The sequence below is a fragment of the Hyla sarda genome, chromosome 8 (genome assembly GCF_029499605.1).
Source record: "Hyla sarda isolate aHylSar1 chromosome 8, aHylSar1.hap1, whole genome shotgun sequence".
Taxonomy (NCBI): Eukaryota; Metazoa; Chordata; class Amphibia; order Anura; family Hylidae; genus Hyla; species Hyla sarda.
In genome coordinates, this window is record NC_079196.1 from 163,925,948 (window position 1) to 163,949,371 (window position 23,424).

The 23,424-nt window shown below is 45.2% G+C and overlaps 1 protein-coding gene across 7 annotated transcripts in view; it reads left to right on the top strand.

The window, feature by feature from the left end:
• Positions 1-3,382: 3,382 nt before the first annotated feature.
• CARHSP1 (calcium regulated heat stable protein 1) overlaps positions 3,383-23,424 on the top strand; it is a 97,863-nt gene continuing 77,821 nt past the window's right edge. For 2 of the 7 annotated variants that reach the window (XM_056533726.1, XM_056533730.1), the window contains exon 1: positions 4,027-4,132. The gene's annotated coding sequence lies outside the window, so the exon portion shown is untranslated. Of the gene's footprint in view, positions 3,459-3,837; positions 3,859-4,026; positions 4,133-4,177; positions 4,263-23,424 lie in introns of those variants that run through there. The other 5 variants (XM_056533728.1, XM_056533732.1, XM_056533729.1 and 2 more) reach the window with 5 other exon arrangements.

The window sequence follows — 23,424 nt, forward strand, 5'->3', positions numbered from 1 at the left end:
GCTAGTTTCTCGTGCAATGACGCTTTGTCAAGGCATGCTGGGAGTGGACGGAACCACATCTATATCCTCCCATTGACCAATCAAAACAACACATATCACAATTGGTTTTACAAGGTGTATATACGTAGAAAAATCTTAACACTAAGAATCAGGATGATAAAACACAGAACAGGTTATGACCCATAAGTCATTAAGAGATTAATTAATTAAAAAAGGGTTACATAGTTACATAGTTAGTATGGATGAAAAAAGACATACGTCCATCAAGTTCAACCAGGGAATTGAAGGGTAGGGGTGTGGCGCGATATTGGGGAAGAAATGGGATTTTATATTTCTTCATAAGCATTAATGTTATTTTGTTCCAGGAATGTATCTAACCCTGTTTTAAAGCTGTTACATTTTCCTGCTGAGACCAGTTCCTGAGGTAGACTGTAGCCTGACATTGCATGCTATTCTGAAGTCTGTGATCTACAAGTACACCCAGATCCTTCTCTACCAGTGACTCTGCCAGTTTAATCCCCCCTAAGACATATGACGCATGCATGTTATTAGTACCCAGATGCATAACTTTACATTTATCCACATTGAACCTCATTTGCCAAGTGGATGCCCAGACACTTAGTCTATCCAAGTCATCTTGTAACCTATACACATCCTCTATAGACTGTACCGTGCTACAAAGCTTGGTGTCATCTGCAAAGATAGAAACAGAGCTGTTAATGCCATCCTCTATATCATTGATAAATAAATTAAACAACAGCGGGCTCAGTACAGAACCTTGGGGTAAACCACTAATGGTGTTGACAGGGGGGAGCGCTCTCCCTCCCTGTTCACCGACGGCGGCGCCGCAATATGATCGCGGGTCGCCGTTGTTTGCTATGGCAGCAGGAGGTCAGATCATGACCTCCTATATGCCTGCTATGGAAGCCTGTGAGATCCAGCCGGAGGGTGGATCGTACAGGCTGTAGTGTCTGCAGCTCATCAGGTTATACTGTGCTGCAGTACAAATGTATTGCAGTATAGTATAACCTGTAAAAAGTGTAAAAAATTAAATAAAAAGTTCTTCAATAAAAGTATGAAGTGTAAAAAAAAAAAATGCCCCTTTCCCAATAAAAGCCTTGTATTATCACCAAAAAAGATCAAAAACACAAATCATATACATAATAGGTATTGCCACGTACATAATGACGCATACTATAAAACTATAATGTAAATGATCTTGCACGGTGAACGCCTTAAAAAAAAAACGTCAAAAAAAGCGCAAAATTTGGCAATTTTGGTACAAATAGTGGAATAAAAAAGATCAAAGGTAGCACGTAGCACAAAAATGATACCAATAAAAAGAACAGCTCATCCCGCTAAAAATAAGCCCTTACTCAATGGCGTCGGATAAAAAAATGAAAAGTTACGGCTGTTAGAAAATGAATGGCAGAAAAATAATTTTGCTCAGAAAAGGAAAAAGAACATAGAAAGCTATATAAAATGGGTATCGCCATAATGGTACTGACCCACAGAATGAATATAGCATCCCTTTTACCACACAGTGAACACCATAAAAAAAAAACACCCGAAATTTCAGTTTTTCACAAAAATGCACCACTTTTATAAAGTACAATATGTCACGAAAAAACTCTCAGAATCACTCTGCTCAGAAAAAGCGTTCTAAAGTTATTACCATTTAAAGAGATACATGTCAATTTTTTTTTAAAGAGCCTAGTCATTGAGGTAAAAAATGGGTTCCTCCTTAAGGGGTTAATTGAGCTTGGCTGGGCTGAAACTTGTACCCTCTCATAAAATTGCCCAAAGGTGGTCACCAGCTGACGTTTGGGCCATTGAAATAAATGGAGCCCATACATGGATATGTTGGCATGTCATTTCTCCATTTTCTGACATGGCTACTCCATAGCATAGATGGGCTAACCATAGTGTGACCCTTGCCTTATTTTCCTGTGTGGGAATGAGGTGTAAAACACCAATCACAAACCGCAGGATTTAGGCAGAATCTTTACTGTGTGAACACTGTCATCAGTGGCGTTGCGACCCGGGTGCGGGGGGTGCGGAGCGCACCGGGTGACACCAGCCTGGAGGGGTGACACCACGGCCGGCAGCCCCCCTCCCCCCCCATCTGCAAACCGTCACTCAACTCAGCCGGTATTTGCAGCATCTCCAGAGAGAAGAGGCTTCTTTCATTACCTGCAGGCTGCCACACTCCAGTTTCAGCCCCTGACACAATCCTACCCCCAGCCCCAGGAAGCTGCCTCTTTAAGACCTGCAATGCTTTCTGGGAACAGAAGTGCCGTGCGCACGTCTGCTCCCTCCCCCGACGTGTCCCTGCCTCATGTGCTCCGCGTTTGCATGGGGGATAAATTCCTCCCCAACCCCCGGACATTCCTGGACCTGGAGCCGCCCGGGAAGAGGAGAAAGTGAAGACAAGAGACTGGTGAGCTGGTGAGACCTCTCTGCAAAACTGTGTATTTAATGTGTTTCCCAACCAGGGTGCCTCCAGCTGTTGCAAAACTATTAGTCCCAGCATGCCCAGACAGCCTTTGGATGTCCGGGCATGCTGGGAGTTGTAGTTTTGCAACAGCTGGAAGCACCCTGGTTGGGAAACACTGATTTAATGTTTTAATGTAACAGGGAGAAAGGGGGTGCTGAGAGGCTCTGGGGGGTGCCATTGCCAGGAGGATGATCCTCCTTATGTATGATGGGGGCGCTACTGATGAATGATGGGGGTGCTGCACCCCCATCATCCATCAGCAGGATCATCCTCCTGTGAGTAGCACCCCCATCATCCATCAGCAGGATCAACCTCCTTGATGATGGGGGGGTGCCTCTGGCACATGTGGTCTCCAAACTATGAACCTCCTGCTGTTGCAAAACTACAACTTCCAGCATGCCTGGAGAGCCAAAGACTTTCTGGGCATGCTAAGTGGTGTAGTCTATAACAGCAGGAGGTACATAGTTTGGAGCCCACTGTAATACACTAACCTTCACTCCCTTCATTCAAGGACAGCTATGAAGGGGGTCTGCAGCCAGGAGGAGAGCATCAGAGCATTCAGAGGTGATGAAGAGGAGGAGGGCACGGGAGGAATGGCACAGGCAGCCTCCATGCTTGATAGCCTTTGACCTCTCAGGCCACTTTGCTGCTTACGCCCCTCCTCCTCCCCTCTGACCTGATACAGCAAGATGTCTGGAGGTGCAGCATAGAAGTAAGTAATGCACCTCCAGACTATATGTAGCTGCAAGTGTCACTCACTGTGCAACTGCAGGGCCGGACTGCAACTGCAAAGTGTGTGACAGGTATGGGACCGACACACTGGAACCCCCCCTCCCCCTCCCCTCAGGGCAGCCTGAAGTGACAGTGGTGCCGCAGTGGAATCTCGGTGGGCCGCAGCAATAAAACCAGAGAGGATGGAGTGGTGGCAGTGACCTCTGCTGTGCGGCGGCGGGGCGCACAGGTGGGGATCTTAGTATAAAAAAAAAAAAGTCTTCATTTTTCCACCCCCATCAGCTGCGAGTCCATGCGCCCTCAAGCGGACGCATGGTTTGCCTTATGACAGCACCGGGCCTGCACCCAGCATAACCTCACCACTGCTTAGGTCAAACTGGGAGCTGTAGTTTTAATTGGTGAAACCTTTTTTAGCGCTTTCCCATTCTTTGGCAATTGGTATATTTGATTATTATACTGGAATTTTTCACACTGCTCTACATCAGTGGCACCTGTCACGACAGGCTAAAAACTTACTGGGGGGGGGGGTAGGTATGGGGTGACACCATTTTCTATCGCACCGGGTGACACCAGCCATAGCAACGCCACTGACTGTCATTATAGAGCACCTGGATATACCCCCATGGTAGGTGAGTGAAGGGGGCTCCAGGGATGTCTCCTCAGTACAGGACATGTCGTCCACCTATCTCAGTCACATCAGCAGTTTCCCGCCTTTTCCCGTTATGTGCTCTGATACATCTGGCCGAGCCCTGGTCGGGGATGTGCTGGAGAGCGGCTCGTCACAGGGAGGCGGGGGAGCCGGTGACATGGAGGGTGTGTGCTGATGTCACAGGGGGAGGAGGACAGGAAAAGCCGCAGGGACACTTTAGTTCGGAGTTTGTGCGCTGTGTTCTCTGCCCTCAGGTGAGTGGATGTCGCTCGGCGCCGCGTGTAATGTCGGACTGTTCTTCTAATGTCTCTGTGGGGAAAGTTCAGTCACATGGAGGAAGCAAACGGCTGCGGCTGTATCCAGCTGATGTCTCCCTCACATCAGGTAGCGGGGTCCGGATATAGCGCCTGCCTATAGGGAGATCTGGTCCGTATGCGATGTGTGTATCTATCACTGTACTGTGCCTGTATTCTAGTATATGGACTGAGAGGGCGGACCGGTCATTGTGGCCTCCTGTACAGGTGATGGGAATAGCTCTGGGATAATGTGCGGGAATTGTAGGATGTTCTAGTTGTGTATCCCTTCCTTCTTTTCCTGGTAGCTCCTTATAAGTGGAGGAAGGGAGGGAAGTTGTAATAACTTTATGGGAATGGTCATTTATAGTGACATTTACTTTCCTATCAGCTCCATGATGGCAGAGCTGGGATCAGTGCCTGCAGGTAGTCTGAGACACGCCTCCGGCTTCATCATTGGCTCAGCCGGCTGCTCGTCCATTCTGATTGGCTGCTGCTGTGTACACCAGCCCGCCCTCCTGCTGAGTGTAACTCGTGTATAACACAGGCTCAGCTGGGCTCTAGGAGATCGATCTCTATTACAGTAAAGGAAGAAGCTTTTATATATTGAGCGAGGATTAACAAGTAATTGGCGGAGATGTATTGTAAGGGGGGGGGTCAATGATCTCTTTATAGTGAATATTGGGGAGATTTAACAAAACTGGTGTAGAGGAAGAGTGGTGCAACTATATATTTTTCAGAAGTCCCTTTAAAAAAAAATCTGGTTGCTATTGGCAACTGCATCACTATCTACACAAGTTTTAATAAATCTTCCCTTTATGTTTATGCTGATTGTGCTCAGTTTGGCAGCCATGACACCCCCACATCCCAAATAACCTGAGAAGTTTGTTGCATAGCAAATGAGACACATGTATTCTGCTGTGTGTGCCACAAAGAACAGGAAAATTCACTTTGCTCCACAAGTAAGCCAGCTAGAGGTTGGTGTAAACTGGAATGTGCAAACTATAGAGCCTAAGGCCATGTTCACACTACGGAATTCCACGGTGTGAACTTAACATTATTGTGAACATGTTCATTATTTGCGCGGATTCTGCGAGCACTGCATAGCCGTCAATGGTGACGGCTCAGTGCCCCGCAGCCCTAGCGCCGAAGCAACTTCGGCAGCGACCGCCAGGCGGAATCTCCACTCGCGGAATTCTGCAAGCGGAGACTCCGTAGTGTGAAGGCACCCTGAAGCTGCACCAGATTTATCATTGTCACTGTGACAAATCTGGCATATTTGAAGTCTGTCCGTCTAAATTAGAGAATCAATGTACGTTCACATGTGCAGATTCTGCTGTAGATTTTCTGCAGCTGATTTTGCAACCCATTGGGGGAGATATATCAAAATCTGTGCAAAGGAAAAGTTGCCCAGTTGCCAATAGCAACCAATCAGATCGCTTCTTTCATCTTGCAGAGGCCTTGTTAAAAATGAAAGAAGCGAGCTGATTGGTTGCTGTGGGCAACTGGGAATCTTTTCCTTTGGACAGGTTTTAATAAATCTCCTCCATTGACTTTAATGGGTATCAAAATCCGCTTTTCAATATCTGCAGCAAAATCTGCACATTTGAACGGGATTCTGCTGCACTGTGCTGAATTTCTGGCTTCTCTGTCCGCAGAAAGAATTAACCTGGTCATTCTTTCTGCAGACGCCGCATGCAATGCATAGCAGTCTATGAAATGGCGCATTCCTGTGCGGTCCTAGCACTGGCATATTATGCCAGCGCCCACAGTCTCCGGAATATTCACACAGAGATTTTCCATCCGGACTGGTGTACGTAGCCTTAGACTCCACACAGATGTTGATCTAGTTGGATTTGTGGGGAAGAATGTACTAAAACTGTTTAAAGGGGTACTCCACTGGAAAATATATATTTTTTTAAAATCAACTGGTGCCAGAAAGTTAAACAGATTTGTAAATTACTTCTATTTCAAAATCTTAATCCTACCAGTATTTATCAGGTGTTATATGTTCCACCGGAAATTCTTTTCTTTTTAACCCCTTAAGGACCCATGACATACCGCTACGTCATGGGACCCTGGGTCTTAAGGACCCATGACGTGCCAGTACGTCCGTGGAAATTCCGGTCCCCGCCGGGCGGGGACTGGGGTGACTGCTAATATCAATCAGCAGGCACCCCGCGCAAATGCCCAGGGGGGTCTTCAGACCCCCCCCCCATGTCGGCGATCGCCGCAAATCGACGGTGAATTCACACCGGCGATTTACGGCTATTACGGGTCTATGAAGACCTGGTAAATAAGGGGGATAGGGGTTGTTGTCCAAGACACCAACGATCCCCCTGAAGGGATAGGAGTGAGGTGGCAGGGGTGCCACCCCTCCAATCCCTGCTATTGGTCGTCTAGAAGCGATGACCAATAGCAGATCGGCGGCGGGGGGGGGGGTCGGGTTAACTTTCGGTTTCCCCGTTCTGCCCACCCACAATAGGCGGGGCAGAACGGGGAAACCAAGGAGGACCGGCGCCGAAGATCCACTTACCCATCAGCGGCGGTGATCGGTGGCAGCAGAGGATGGCGATGTGGCTCCCTGGATCCTACGGAAGCTGGTGAGTTGCCTAGCAACATCTGGAGGGCTACAGTTTAAGACCACTATACAGTGGTCTCTAAACTGTAGCCCTCCAGATGTTGCAAAACTGCAAATTCCAGCATGCCCAAACAGCAAACAGCTGTCTCGCATGCTAGGAGTTGTAGTTGCGTACCTCCAGCTGTTGCATAACTACATCTCCCAGCATGCCTTTCAGGGATCAGTACATGCTGGGAGTTGTAGTTTTGCAACAGCCGGAGGCACACTGGTTGGAAAATACTGAGTTAGGTAACAGAACCTAACTGAAGGTTTTCTAACCAGTGTGCCTCCAGCTGTTGCAAAAGTACAACTCCCAGCATGCATGGTCTGTCAGTACATGCTGGGAGTTGTAGTTTTGAAACAGCTGGAGTTGTAGTTTTGAAACAGCTGTGAATGTACAGGGTTCATTCACACGGGCAGGTTTACAGTAAGTTTCCTGCTTGAAGTTTGAGCTGCTGCAAATTTTTCACCGCAAACTCCTAGCGGGAAACTCACTGTAAACTTGCGTCTGTGTGAATGTACCCTAAAAACACTACACTACACTAACACATAATAAAGGCTAAAACACTACATATACACCCCTTACACTGTCCCCCCCCCCCCCCCCTAATAAAAATGAAAAACTTATTGTACGGCAGTGTTTCCAAAATGGAGCCTCCAGCTGTTGCAAAACAACAACTCCCAGCATTTCCGGACGGCCACTGACTGTCCAGACATGCGGAGTTTAGCAACAGCTGGAGGCACCCTGTTTGGGAATCACTGGTGTAGAATACCCCTATGTCCACCCCTATGCAATCCCTAAATTAGTCCTCAAATGCGCATGGCGCTCTCTCACTTCAGAGCCCTGTCGTATTTCAAGGAAACATTTTAGGGCCACATATGGGATATTTCCATACTCGGGAGAAATTGCACTCCAAATTTTGGGGGGCTTTTTCTCCCTTTAACCCTTATGAAAGGAAAAGTTGGGATCTACATCATCCTGTGTACATTTTTTTATTTTTATTTTTTTATTTTTTTACACTAACATGCTGGTGTTGCCCCATACTTTTTATTTTCACAAGCGGTAAAAGGAAAAAAGACCCCCAAAATTTGTAACACAATTTCTCCTGAGTACGAAAATACCCCATATGTGGGCGCAAAATGCTCTGCGGGCGCACAACAAGGCTCAGGAGTGAGAGCGCACTATGTACATTTGAGGCCTAAACTGGTGGTTTGCACAGGGGTGGATGATTTTACAGCGGTTCTGACATAAACGCAAAAAAAATACCCACATGTGACCCCATTTTGGAAACTACACCCCTCACAGAATGTAACAAGGGGTATAGTGAGCCTTAACACCCACAGGTGTTTAATAAAAGTTCTTCAAAGTTGGATGGAAAAATGAAGAAAAAACTTTTTTTTTTTTCACTAAAATGCTGGTGTTACCCTAAATTTTCTATTTTCACAAGGGAAAATAGGAAAAAAGACCCCCAAAATTTGTAACCCCATTTCTTCTGAGTAAGAACATATCCCATATGTGTACTTAAAGTGCTCTGCTGGCGAACTACAATGCTCAGAAGAGAGGGAGCACCATTGGGCTTTTGGAGAGAAAATTTGTCAGGAATTGTAGGCCACGTGTGTTTACAAAGCCCCCATAGTGCCAGAACAATGGACCCCCCCCCCACATGTGACCCCATTTTGGAAACTACACCCCTCATGTAATGTAATAAGGGACAAAGTGAGTATTTACGCCCCACAGGTGTCTGACAGAGTTTTGGAACAGTGATCCGTGATAATGAAAAATGTAATTTTTCATTTGCACAGCCCACTGTTCCAAAGATCTGTCAAATGCGAGTGGGGTGTAAATGCTCACTGCACCCCTTATTAAATTCTGTGTGGGGTGTAGTTTCCAAAATGGGGTCACATGTGGGGGGGTCCACTGTTCTGGCACCACGGGGGGGGGGGGGGGGGGTGAAGACTCACATGGCCCCCGACTTCCATGCCAAAAAAATTTTCTTTCCAAAAGTTCATTGGCGCTCCTTCTCTTCTGAGCGTTTTTTTTTCCGTTTACACATCCAATTTTAACAAAAAGTCGTCAAACACCTGTGAGGTGTTAAGGCTCACTGTACCCCTTGTTACGTTCCTTGAGGGGTGTAGTTTCCAAAATAGTATGCCATGTGTTTTTTTTTGTTCTGGCTGTTCTCAAATGCGACATGGCCCCCAAAAACCATTTCAGCAAAATTTGCTTTCCAAAAGCCAAATGTGACTCCTTCTCTTCTGAGCATTGTAGTTCACCTGCAGTGTACTTGATGTCCACACATACTCAGAAGAGATGGGGTTACAAATTTTGGGGGGCATTTTCTCCTGTTACCCCTTGTAAAAATGTAAAATTTTTGGGAAAACTAGCATTTTAGTGAAAAAAATAAAAATTTAATAATTTACACTTACAACTTTAACGAAAAGTTGTCAAACACCTGTGGTGTTAAAGGGGTACTCCGGCGCTAAGACATCTTATCCCCTATCCAAAGCATAGGAGATAAGATGCCTAATCGTGGGGGTCCCGCCACTGGGGACCCCCGTGATCTTGCACGCAGCACCCCGTTAGAATCAGTCCCTGGAGCATGTTTGCTCCGGGTCTGATTATTGGCGTTCACGGGGACAGAGCGTTGTCTTAGCGCCGGAGTACCCCTTTAAGGCTCACTGTACCCCTTGTTTTGTTCCTTCAGGGGTGTAGCTTCCAAAATAGTATGCCATGTGGGTATTTATTTATTAAATTTTTTTGCTGTTCTGGCACCATAGAGGATTCCTAAATGTGACATGCGCCCCCCCCCCCCCCCCCCCCAAAAAAAAAAAACTATTTCAGAAAAACTCACTCTCCAAAATCCCACTGTCGCTCCTTCCCTTCTGAGCCCTCTGGGGCACCCACAGAAAACTTGACATACACATATGAGGTATTTCCTTACTCGAGAGAAATTGGGTTACACATTTTAGGAAGCTTTTTCTCCTTTTTTACCCCTTGTAAAAATTCAGAAACTGGGTCTACAAGAACATGCGAGTGTAAAAAAATTAAGATTTTGAATTGTCTCCTTCAAATTGCTGCTATTCCTGTGAAACACCTAAAGGGTTAACAAACCTTTTGAATTCTTTGAGGGGTATAGTTTTTATAATGGGATCACTTGTGGGGTATTTCTAATTTGAAGGCACTTCAAATCCACTTCAAAACTGAACTGGTCCCTGAAAAATGTCGATTTTGAAAATTTTGTGAAAAATTGGAAACTTGCTGCTGAACTTTGAAGCCCTCTGGTGTCTTCCAAAAGTAAAAACATGTCAACTTAATGATGCAAAAATAAACTAGACATATTGTATATGTGAATCAATGTATAATTTGGAATATTCATTTTCCTTATAAGCAGAGAGCTTCAAAGTTTAAATGCAAAATGTTAAATTTTTTTCATCAAATTTTGGAATTTTTCACCAAGAAGTATCGACAAAATTTTACCACTAATATAAAGTAGAATATGTCAGGAAAAAACTGTCTCTGAATCAGAATGAAAGGTAAAAGCATCCCAGAGTTATTAATGCTTAAAGTGACAGTGGTCAGATGTGCAAAAAATTTCTGGGTCCTACACTGAAAATTGTCTGGGTCCTTAAGGGGTTAAATTTCCTTTCTGTCTGACTACAGTGCTCTCTGCTGACACCTCTGTCCATTTTAGGAACTGTCCAGAGTACAAGCAAATCCCCATAGCAAATCTATCCTGCTCTGAACCATTCCTGAAATGGACAGAGGTGTCAGCAGAGAGCACTGTGGTCAGACAGAAAGGAAATTCAAAAAGAAGAGAACTTCCTGTGGAGCATATAGTAGCTGATAAGTACTGGAAGGATTAAAATGTTTAAATAGAAGTAATTTACAAATCTGTTTAACTTTCTGGCACCAGTTGACTAAAAAAACAAATGTTTTCCAGTGCAGTGCCCCTTTTAAGTTTGGATTCTTAGGCTGCTTTAACACTAAAAAAATTCATCCTTTACAAACGTCCGTCAGAAAACCCTTGTTAAACGGCCGTTAAACAATCCCATTCAGGTCTATGGGATTTTTTTATTACCCGTTATGAACCGTTATAGCCCGTCATGAATAACGGCCTTTAGTTGTGACGAGAGAAATAATGGGACATTCACTGCAGTGCTGAGGGACTATTACTACTCCCATCATGGAACAGACTTTCCACGATGGGAGTAGTAATTCCCTGTTCCATGATGGGGGTTGTAGTACAGGGGCTGAGGGATTGATCGCACCGAGACCCAATGCGATCCGAAGTTATTAAGCAGGGGAGCACAACCCTGCGATGTATGTGTGTTTTAACTTTCATTTTTGAATCCCCCGCAGGGAGCGCTGAATTGAGCCATTCAGTGCTCTCAGCGGGAGATTTAAAAATGAACATTGTGACTAGCAGGGAGGCATATCTTTATTAAAAGTGCTGTGGGGGGCAAGATATATAGCGCTGCAGGGGGGGGGGGGGGAAGACATATAGCCTATATATCTAGCCCCCCAGCGCATTTATAACATACCCCCCGCAGGGCATTAACAAATTTATACTCCCCGCCAGCGCATTTATAAATGTATACCCCCACTGGCGAATTAAAGGACTACTCCAGGATAAGTTTCAGATCGCAGGGGGTCCGACCGCTGGGGCCCCCCCGCGATCTCCCGTACGGGGCCCTGACAGTCAGCGGCCAGGGGCTGTGTCCGACCACCGCATGACGCGGCAGCCAACACGCCCCCTCAATACATCTCTATGGGAGAGCCGGAGCGCTGCATCATGCGGTGGTTGAAATTAGCTATTTCTGCAAAGAGCCGAGAGCCCCGTACAGGAGATCACTGGGGGCCCCAGCGGTCGGACCCCCGGCGATCTGAAACTCATCCCCTATCCTTAGGATAGGGGATAAGTTTTCTTATCCTGGAGTACTCCTTTAATAAATGTATATCCCTGCCGGCGCAAGTATAATGTACTCGCGCAGCGCTGCCATCTATATACATATGTCACCGCTGCACTATGAATGAAAAGCATTCTTGCAGGCGGCCCAATGCTGCTGATTGAAATACTTTTCATTCATAGCCCAGAGGTGATATATATACGCTGTGGGGTGCAGATAACGCTATATGTCTGCACCCCCCAGCGCTTCTATATACATATACCCCTGCAGCGCAATGAATGAGAAGTATTTCTATTAGCAGTGGTACTTTTCATTCATAGCCCTGCAGGGGTATATGTATATAGAAGCGTTGGGGAGCAGACATATAGCGTTATCTGCACCCCACAGCGTCTCTCTCGGACTGCCGGCTGCTGCAAGAATGCTTTTCATTCATGGCAGCGCTGCGAGAGTACATTATACCTGCACTGGCGTGGGGTATACATTTTATTAATGAGCCGGCAGGGGGGGGGGGGGGGGTATACATTTATTAATGAGCCGGCGGGGGGTATACATTTATTAATGAGCCGGCTCATTAATGAGAACTTCTGATCGCATCGGGTCTCGGAAGTGAAACCTGGTGCGATCAATCCCTCAGCCCCTGTACTACATCCCCCATCTTGGAACAGACTCTGTTCCATGATGGGAGTAGTAGTACAAACACTAATGTAGCCTCCCCAGCTGTCTACAGACTCCCGCAGCCTGGGAATTACTACTTCCATCATGGAAACAAGTCTGTTCCATGATGGAAGTAGTATTAGTCCCGGCTGTGGGAGACTGGAGGCAGAGGTGTTACATGAGGGATGTTATAACGGGTCTTAACGGATGAATATTTATTCATCCGTTAGAACGCGTTATTTCTAGGGATCGACCGATATTGATTTTTTTTTAGGGCCGATACCGATAATCTGGGACTTTTCAGGCTGATAGCCGATAACTTATACCAATATTCTGGTATAAGTTATCGGCTATTTGTAGCGCAGGACATTGTAGGAGCCAGAAGTAGTGCGGACCCCCGAGAACAGGTAATTAAAAAAACGGGGATGGGGGAGGCAATGGGGCAGCGGCGGCAGTCTCTGGCCAGGGAGGCGGGGCATATCGGCAAGGTATTTGCCGATGCCGATAATGTCCAAAATCGTGAATATCGGCCGATAATATCGGCCAAACCGATAATCGGTCGATCCCTAGTTATTTCATCCGTTATTATACATCAGTTTTCACACAGAAAACGGACATTTAATAACGGATGAATGCTCCTAGTGTGAAAGCAGCCTTAGAGCTACAAGGCATTAAAAATGATGTCCAGTGCTAAGAAATGTATCCCCTATCTGCAGGATATGGGATAAATGATCGCGGGGAGTCCCAGCGGTCGGACCCCTTGTGATCTCCTGTACAGGGTCCGGCTAAACTGCTGTGTGTGACTTTTCGCACATAGCAGGTACAAACATGCGCCCCCCCCCCCCCCCATTCATCTCTATGGGAGAGGCAGATACACATCATTCCTGTGTCTCCGCCTCTCCTATAGAGATGAATGGAGGGGGGGCATGTTTTGACCAGCTGATGTGCAGGGTATAAAACTTGCCCTAGCAATGCAGCAGTCTTACCCCCATGAAACCCCTGCCCCCCCCCTGGCTGCTCCAGTGTGCCCTCCAGTTGCCTCAGTACAGTGTCTTGTATTCTCCAGGTGTAGCAGTAAATACTTGAATGAGATCTTGTGGTTGAAGTCTCGGCATACCCGGCATGCTCCGGGACTGTTCTCTGCTTCCCGTCCCGGATAATTGGCCACTGTTGAGCAGTGCTGAGCTCTGTTAGCTCACTCCCCGATCCTTTGGCCAATTGCAGTGCCGCTGCTGTGTCATTGTAAGAGCAGTGAGCCAAGACACAGAGCACACTTCATGCATATGGAGGGAGATAAAGGGGAGTGGGAGTAAAGTTAGAGGGAGGGAAATAATTTAGAAAATAGGAGTGGAATGAGTATAAAGGATGAAGATTGGATAACATAAGCGGGTGTAGAGAGAGATAAGAAAGGTAGAAAAGAGAATGTAAATAGAGCGATGAGGAAGGGATAAAAGATAAAGGTATAAAGGTGTACAGTGAGGGTGGGTGGGGGGGGGGGCTGAGAGAAGTGAGAATGAGAGCCTAGAATAATTTATTTTACCATGGCGGTGATTGTGGCTGGATCGATTTTCATAAAAGAAAGTTTAACTGATAGGTGAGAGATTTATCTATCATATGATTTTCAGGGCCGGAGTTATCCTTAAAGATTTTTAAATAGAAGTAATTTACATATCTGTTTAACTTTCTTGCATCAGTTGATTTAAAAAAAAAATAAAAATAAAAATTTTTTTTCAGACAGAGTACCCCTTTAAGTGCTGGATCACCTGTTTTCTTCATTCGGTGGAAGTCGTTGCACAGGGCTGAGTGCAGATCTGCGCACAGACCAGAGGGTGAAATTGCTGAGCTGCCCATAGCAACCAATCAGATCGCTTCTTTCATTTTTCAGAGGCCTTTTCAAAAGTGAAAGAAGCGATCTGATTGGTTGCTATGGGCAACTTAGCAACTTTTCCTCTGGGCAGGTTTTGATAAATCTTCCCTATTGTCTATCTCAAGGACAATTCTTCCCCTTAGGCTAAGGTTTCCACTTGGTTTTTATTGCAACGTTTTTTTCAATGGAAAAAATGCAAATGCAATTTCCTGCGTCTGGCATTTTTGCATTTGAGTGGAAATTATATTTTTTTCCCCTTTGGCGTTCAAAATTAGTTGGGTACCCAAAAAAAAAAAAAAAAAAAGGGATGTGGGAAAAAATGTATTTAACAAAATGTTTATACATTTTTAATAAAGTGTGTTTCACTTGTTGTTTTATTTTTTAGGTAGTACTACTACTCCCATCATGGAACACACTGTTCCATGATGGGAGTAGTAGTACCTGTACTAATAGACATATAGCCCTGGTGTCACTCCTGACACCCGATGCAATCGCCCATAATATAGCAGAGATGCGGAGCGGTTGTATACAGCGCTCACATCTCTGCACTATACTCCGGGCCGGCCAGTGGTGTGAATAGAAATTCACATCACTCATTCAAATTCTCCTCCCAGAGTGGGGATTGGCCAGATGGCTGCAGCCAATCCTTCTCTCACAGGGAAATATGAGTGAGTGGCCGGCCGCAGTACAGAGCAGAGATGCGAGCGCTGTAGAGAGCCGCTCCACATGTCTGCAATAGATAGGACAATCGCATCGGGTGTCAGGAGTCATACCCGCTGTGATCTGTGCTTAACTGCAGGTACTACTACTCCCAACATGGAGCACACTCCATGATGGGAGCTGTAGTACCTGCATTAATAGACAGATCACAGCGAGTGTACTTCTGACACCTGTTGCAATCTATTAATGCAGGTACTACAGCTCCCAGCATGGAGCAGCGTGCGCTCCATGCTGGGAGCTGTAGTACCTGCATTTAAAGGGGTACTCCTGTGGAAAACAGTTTTTTTTTTTAAATCAACTGGTACCAAAAAGTTAAAAAGATTTCTAACTTACTTCTATTCAAAAATCTTAACCCTTCCAGTACTTATCAGCTGCTGTATACTACAGAGGAAGTTTTATATTTCTTTTCTGTCTGACCACAGTGCTCTCTGCTGACACCTCTGTCTATGTCAGGAACTGTTCAGAGCAGGAGAGGTTTGCTTTGGGGATTTTCTCCTGCTCTGGACAGTTCCTGAAATGGACAGAGGTGTCAGCAGAGAGCACTGTGGTAAGACAGAAAATAAATATAAAACTTCCTTTGCAGCATACAGCAGCTGATAAATACTGGAAGGATTAATATTTTCATATAGAAGTCATTTTCAAATCTGTTTAACTTTCTGGCACCAGTTGATTAGAAATGAATCGTTTCCACCAGAGTATCCCTTTAACCCCTTAAGGACATAGCGTTTTTCCATTTTTGCACTTTAGTTTTTTCCTCCTTACCTTTTAAAAATCATAACCCTTATGTCTTATTTTTTGTGCTACCAATTCTACTCTGTAATGACATTAGCCATTTTACCCAAAAATCTACGTCGAAACGGGGAAAAATAATTGTGCGACAAAATGGAAGAAAAAAGCCATTTTGTTAATTTTGGGGGCTTCCGTTTCTATGCAGTACGTTTTTCGGTAAAAATGACACCTTATCTTCTATAGTTCTATACGATTAAAATGATACCCTACATAGGCCCCTTTCACACTGCTGGTATGCTCCGGCAAATTCGGCCGTCAAACTTCCTCTTTTTATATATACATATAATATATATATATATATATATATATATATATTATTTTTGCATTTTGCCAGAGTATACCGGCAAATAACTGGTCCCAATGAACCCCATCATATTCAATAGCAGCTGTTATTTTCTCGATCCTAAAATAACGGGCTTCCCACTGCCGGATACAGCCGGCAGTGTGAACGTAGCCTTAATATAGATTTGATTTTGTCGTACTTCTGAAAAAAATCATAACTACATCTTCTGACCCCTCTAACTTTTATTTTTCCACGTACGGGGAGGTATGAGGGCTCATTTTTTGCACTGTGATCTGAAGTTTTTATCGGTACCATTTGTTATTTTGATCAGACTTTTTGATCGCTTATTTATATTTTTATGGTATAAAAAGTGACCAAAAATACGCTATTTTGGATTTTTTTTTGTGCATACGTCATTGACTATGTGGTTTAACTATATATTTTTATAGTTCGGACATTTATGCATGCAGCGATTAAAACATGTTTATATTTGTTTACACAGTTTTTTATGGGAAAAAGGGGGAGATTCAAACTTTTATTAGGGGTAAAATCCTCTTCATTACCTTTTAAAAAAAAATTTTTTTCTTCAATGTTATAGCCCCCATAGGGGAATATATCATGCAGTACACTTATTCAATACACTGATCGATGCCATTGCATTGCAATACATTGATAAGTGTTATCAGCGGTTGATTGCTCAAGCCTGGATTTCAGGCTTGGAGCAATCAATCGCTGATCGGACGTGCAGGAGGCAGATAAGGCACCCCTCTTCTGCGTCCTAGCTGATCGGGACATTGCGATTTTACCGCGATGGTCCCCATCAGCCCGACTGAGTTGCCAGGAAGCTTTCACTTTAGACGCGGCAATCAACTTTGATCGCCGCGTCTAAAGAGTTAATGCCGGACATCTCCTTGAACTGCGATGTCCGGCATTAGCCACGGGTCCTGGCTGCTGATAGCAGCTGGGACTGTGCAGGTATGATGTGAGCTCAGCTCCTGAGCTCGTTTCATAACCCTCCCGTGCCGCAGCACCGTTTAGAAACTGTGTTTTGCAGCAAGGGGTTAAGTAGGTAGTTCCCCCTTCAGGTAGGGATGTCCCCTTCTCAGGCAGGCAGGTAGGGCTCCCCAGTATGTAAATAGGGCCCCAGATATGTTTTCCCAGTTGGTAGGCAGGTAGGCCTTCCCCAGTAGGTAAATAAAAAAAAATGCCCAGATATGTCCCCCCAGTTGGTAGAAAGGTAGGTCTTTCAGACAGAGCCCCAGATAGATATGACCCCCATTAGGTAGAGCTCCCCTGCTACCCCAGTAGGTAGACAGGCCCCCAGATAGATATAACCCCATCAGGTAGGCAGGTAGAACTCCCATATAAATAATTTATACCCCCTAAGTCAGAGCTTTCCAAACTATTGTGGTGACACATTCCTTGCTATACCGCCAACTGTATGTATCACATTTTGCGTCGACAATGCACAACATAATACCAGTATCAGCACTAGAAATGTGGCTGCTACCCCCTGTGCCATTTCATCCCCCGCTGTTCCATTTCACCCCACCCCCATTTATTACTCCCTGTGCCACATCTTTCCCCTTTTGATGCTCTCCTGCGCTATATTTTTCCCCGTGCCATTATATTCCAGCCTCTGATGCCCCTGCGCAATTATTTTCTCCCTTCTGATGCCCGTGTCAATATATTCTGTCCCGATGCCCCCTGTGCCATTATATCCCCCTCTGATGCCCTGTGCCATTGTATTCTCCCCCCCCCCCCCCTTGATGCCCCTTGTGCCATTCTATTTCAGCCCCCCCCCCCCCTTATCACCTTCTGTGCTACATTATTCACCCACTCATTCACCAACCCCTCTTCACTCATATATTTGATCCCCTGCTATGCATTACCGGTCCTCCGTCCCCTGGTGCGCTTCAGCGGGCTCAGCATCTTGGCGGGCCCAGCGGTGGCTGTCATCATGTGCAGCTTTCTATAGTTTGCAGCATACAGCTGCGGACTATAACGTTTAGTGATGGGGCAAGACTGCTTGCCCCGTCATATGTGAACTCTTAAAGCATTGAGCCCAAAGTAGGGTTAAATGCCTGAAGAAATCACCTGCCCTTCACCCGAAACTGCATGTCCCGGGCATCGTGCGATAGGATTTTTACACCCCTGGGCTGAACAGATGTATATGTGTCTTGGGGGATCAGTAGAGATATTTGTTGGCCCACATAAGCATAGCCAGTTATACTTTAGTAAATTAGGTTGCTCATTTTAATTTTTACGCATTTCTCTCTCTAATAATTTCTATTATACTCCAAGACCTGATGTGACGGACGGAGGCAGGTGAGGGGACCTCCGTCCGCCATTACAGGTGATCGGATCCCGGCAGCAGCGTGCACTGCCACAGATGCCGTGATCTGTATTGATCACAGCATCTGAGGGGTTAATGGCACACAAATGTGATCGCTGATGTGCGCCATTACCGGCGGGTCTCTGGCTGCTGATAGCAGCTGGGACGGGCTGCGCATGACACGAGCACCGCTCCATTGCTTGCGGTCATGTATAAGACGTAAATGTATGTCCTGGTGCGTTAAGTACCAGGACACCCGGACGTACATTTACGTCCTATGTCGATAAGGACTAGGGGCGTACCTATATACCCTGGTCCCGTTACTAGTGTTTAAAGCACGCTCACAGGCTGAGCGTACTTCAAACCAGCTCGGTTCCGACTGCTATCAGCAGCCAGGATCCAGAGTTAATGCCAGGCATCACCAATAAGACCGATGCCCGGCATTAACCCTTTAGATGCCACGATCAAAGTTGATTGCGATGTCTAAAATAAAACTAAGAACAGTCCTGCCAGCTCAACGTAGCTGATTGGGACCATCGTGATATCCTGATCAGCTGAGAGGACGGTGGGAGGGCCCTTACCTGCCTCCTTTCCATCTGAATGGTGATCCCCTGCTGTCTGCACAGGCTGGAGCAGCAGAGCACCAATAACATTGCTCAATGCTGAACCAAAGCTCTTTTTAGCCCTATGGGGGCTTAAAAAACAAAGTTAATAAATGTGAATAAGCCCCTTCCCTAATAAAAGTTAGAATCACAGTACAATAATAATATCTAAACATGGGTATCATTGTAATCATATTGATCCACAGAATAAAGAAAACACGTCATTTGTACCATAAAGTGTATAGCATAAAAACAAAAACAAATTTTCTAAATTGTAGTTTCCTTTTCAATTTCCCCATGCAAATAATATATTTTTTTTGTTGTTTTTGCAATACATTTTATGATAAAATGAGGGATGTCATTACAAAGTGGTTACGTAAATACAAGCCCTCATATGGGTTTGTGGATGGAAATATAAAAGATTTGTGATTTATTTATTTATTTTTTAAGAAGAAAAGGGAAAAAACTGAAATGCAAAAATAAAATGGGCTGTGTCCTTAAGGGGTTAAGGTGAATTGAGAGAGTTAATCCTACTGATCTCCATGAATGGGTATACTGATACTGCACATGAATGTTTTATTGCTGTGTATCACACAGCTGGGACAAACATGCAGATCATAGCTGTCTACACTTAAAAAAAATATATATAAATAAATAAATAAAATAGAATAGATGCTAAGCAGATAAGGAAACAGCAGTCTTCTTAAGTGTAGGTTTGGCTGATAATCACGATTTTGGGCATTATCTGTACCGGCAATTACCTTGCCGATATTCTGATAATGCCCGGCGACCGACCCACCGCACCCCCCACTGCACCGCCCCGGCCCCATTGCCTCCCCCATTCCCGGTTTTATAATTACCTGTTCCCGGGGTCAACGCTACTTCTGGCTCCTGCTGCGTCCTGCGTTACGCTGTGCGCAATGACGAGTGACGTGACGCAATGTCACCGTCAGTGCGCACAGTGACAGCTCAAGAGGACGCAACTTGAGCCAGATGTAGAGTGGACCCCAGGAACAGGTAATTATAAAACCGGGGATGGGGGAGGCAATGGGGCCGGGGCGGTGCGGTGGGGGGGTGCGGCGCAGTAGGGGTCGCGGAGGGGGGGTGGGGGGGGTTGTGATGTTGATGGTGATAGGACTCAGGACCCCCGGACAGGCAGGGGGAGAGAAGCGGTGGCGGTCTATGGCACCACAAAAGCCGCTGGAGTTCATTGATTTAAAGTGCCCGCTTTAAATCAATGATCTGCAGCGGTGTCGCGGGGGGTTAAATAGCCGATAACTTATACCGGAATATCGGTATAAGTTATCGGCCCTAACCTCCAAGGATTATCGTATCGGCCCTAAAAAAAAAAACTATATCGGTCGATCCCTAGGTATTTCCAGATGTGGATGCGCCGACGACAGTCACAGAGGGACTGCAGAGCAAGCTCCTGGCTGTGGCCGGGTAGCTCTGTGTGCCCGCTGGTAGTGACGGATTTCTACAGCGGGTAATCCGCCACTACGAGTGGACACACATAGCTACTCAGCCACAGCCAGGAGCTTGCTCTGCAGTCCCTCCGTGACTGCTGTCCGCGAATCTGCACTGTGAAATATGCTGCGGATGCACCTCATGTGACTCTGCCCTAAAGGGGTTAAAAGTTGTCCCCTATCCAAAGAAAAACATTTGAATCTTCACCGATCATGAGAACGAAGTTTAAGCCATCTGGTAACTAGGGTCTACTTCTTATTGTATGATTCCCAAATAACTGAATAAATCTCATTGATGATACATCCTGTGTGTACAAAGCTGTAAACAAAGCTTATGTTGCTATAAGAGTGGGTGTGCATGTGTTCTGTGTAAATGTTGTGGCCCTCAGTCACGTTCTTGCTTAGGCCCAAGGATTCCTAGTCTGACACTGCACTGCTGATAAATTGATGGGTAATAAAATGCTAATATTTAGATGGAAACTGTAGAATAGTTTAGTATTCTGTGCTGGAAAATGTCCTTGGTGACTATTGTGGTGACTGGGTGGTGCAGGTAATAGTGTAGGGTATGCTGGTATTAACCCTATGTTGTCATGATGCCAGGATGCGGTTTCCTTAGGGTAATGGTCCTACCGCACGTGTCCTCTAAGGTCCTATACAGAGGTATCCTATATTAATTACATATTTAAGAGGCTACTAGGGGTTAGCCCTTCAGGAGAGCTCATTAGCATGGAGGGACTCTGGCTGAGGGGACTCCAGACAAAAGGGACAGGACATGTCCTGTACCGGGACACCACACTATATTACATCCGAGTGAGCACAGAACATGCAGCTTATTTTTCCTTCTAATATATACCAGACTCATTAGTCTCTGGGTATCTGTGCACTTTATTTACATGGTGGGGAATCTGCTGACTATAGAAGAATGGTTATCAGTAACACAGACTACTCCCTGGTGAAGCTATAGGGATGTATTATTTACTCCAACCTTCTGATTTACTTACACCAGGATTATTTATGCTACGATAGTCCCAGCAGTCTTGGTGTCAAGGAAGCCCTATACATATTATGTTCCCACTTAAACTGATGTAACTCTATCACCAAAAATAGTTAAAAAGAAAAGAACCACCAGGGCATGCGGCTCATTATGGCAATCTCTAGAGTCACTATTGTTCTAGACTAAAGAGGGGAATTGTTATAAAGACATTAGCTCAGATTTATTAAACTGCTTGAAACCAAAATATTCTACTTTTGCCTATAGCAACATCACAGTTCATCATTCATTTCACCAGAGCTTATTAACATATGAAAGCTGAGATGTGATTGGTTGTTATGGGCAAATCCAGATAGTTTTGGACATATTAATAAATCTGGGCCTTAATGTCATATTCTTGTATTTAATAGTGTCCTTTTTTTGGCTGTGGCTCCTCTAAACCCTATGAATCTTAATGCTCGAGCACATGGTTGCGTGAATGGTTCCAAATAAAAGGTCTAAATAAGAGTATGATCACATGCGTATTTTGATGCAGATTTTCTTTTGCTGATTTTTCTACTCATTGAAGTCAATGGGTAGGAAAATCTCAGCGTAAACGTACCCTGAGGCTGTGTTCACACAATGAAATTTCTGCACGAAATTCCACAGCAGCAGAGTCTTGTTGATTTCAATGGGATTCTGGTGCGCAGTTTACATAGCAGAATTTCCGCTCAGGAAACATTTTGCATGGAAATTCAAATTCCGGTGTCCGCAGAAAGAATAGATATGTCTAGTCTTTCTGCAGACTCCGCACAGAAATGTATTGCCGTCTATGAGAAGGCACATTTATGAGCGGTCCTAGTGCCGGCATATTGGGCTGGTGCTCCACTGTCAGGGGAATGTCTGTGCAAAGATTTTCCAAGCAGACCCCCCCCCCCCCCCCTGTGTGAACATAGCCTAAGGGTACATTATATATATTTTTTATTTATTTATCAGATTTTGCTGCAAATTGTCTCCGTTTGAGTAACAAAATCTACTACAGCAGATCTGCAGCAGAAAATATGCACGTGTGAATGTACCCTTAGGCTGTGTTCACCCTTGGGAATGTCCACACGGAAAATCTCTGTGCGGACATTCCAGACTGGCGGGCACCAGCATAATGTGCCGGTGGGGGAATATGCTGCAGGGGAATGCGCCGTCTCATAGATGCTAATGCATTCCGTGCTGAGTCCACCTAAAGAATGAACAGGTTCATTCTTTCTGTGGACATGTAAGTTGGAATTTTCATGCCAGAAACTTCTGGCAAGGAAATTCCAACGTGTGCACAGTACAGCAGAATCCCATTGAATTCAACAGGACTCGGCTTCAGTGGAATCTTCCACACGGAAATTCCAAGGTTTGAACATAGCATAAATAATCTGATGACCGTGAGTCTGGGTCAAATTCACTATTGACTGGTAGTTCCAAACTGGTGATGTCCAGCTGTTGAAAACGCTGGATCAAATGTGATCTCATTGTAAATGTTATTACCTACTAGCTGAGTACCCGGCGTTGCCGGTTTTTCCTTCCTAATCCTTGTTGGGGAGGAAAATCAACAAAGGAGGAAGCTTTTGACTTTATATCCTGTCCTCCATATATTGTTGTCATATCCAAACCCCATATCCCGTCCCCCTGTGGGACTAATTTGTGATGAAGATGTTGTAAGCTGAAAATAGAAGGGGACATGGCTTTGTGGGACTGGGTGTGATTTGCAAGCCAGATTGATGCAAAAAAGAGTAGAGAATAAAAGGGGTGGGGCTTAAACACTGGGTATGTCTTTGTGAGATTGTGTGTGGCTTGCAAGCCTGACTGACACATTCACCAGGAGATGCGGAGCTTGTGGAGTAAGGTACTGGAAGTCCCATATACTTGCATGGGACTTGAAACAAACCCTTCTTCTATATAAGGGTGTAGGTAAGGGTTAATTTAACTATCATATGTTTTTATTTGACATATAAGTAATATGTGTACCAGGTATTATTGAAATATCTCCAGCCGTA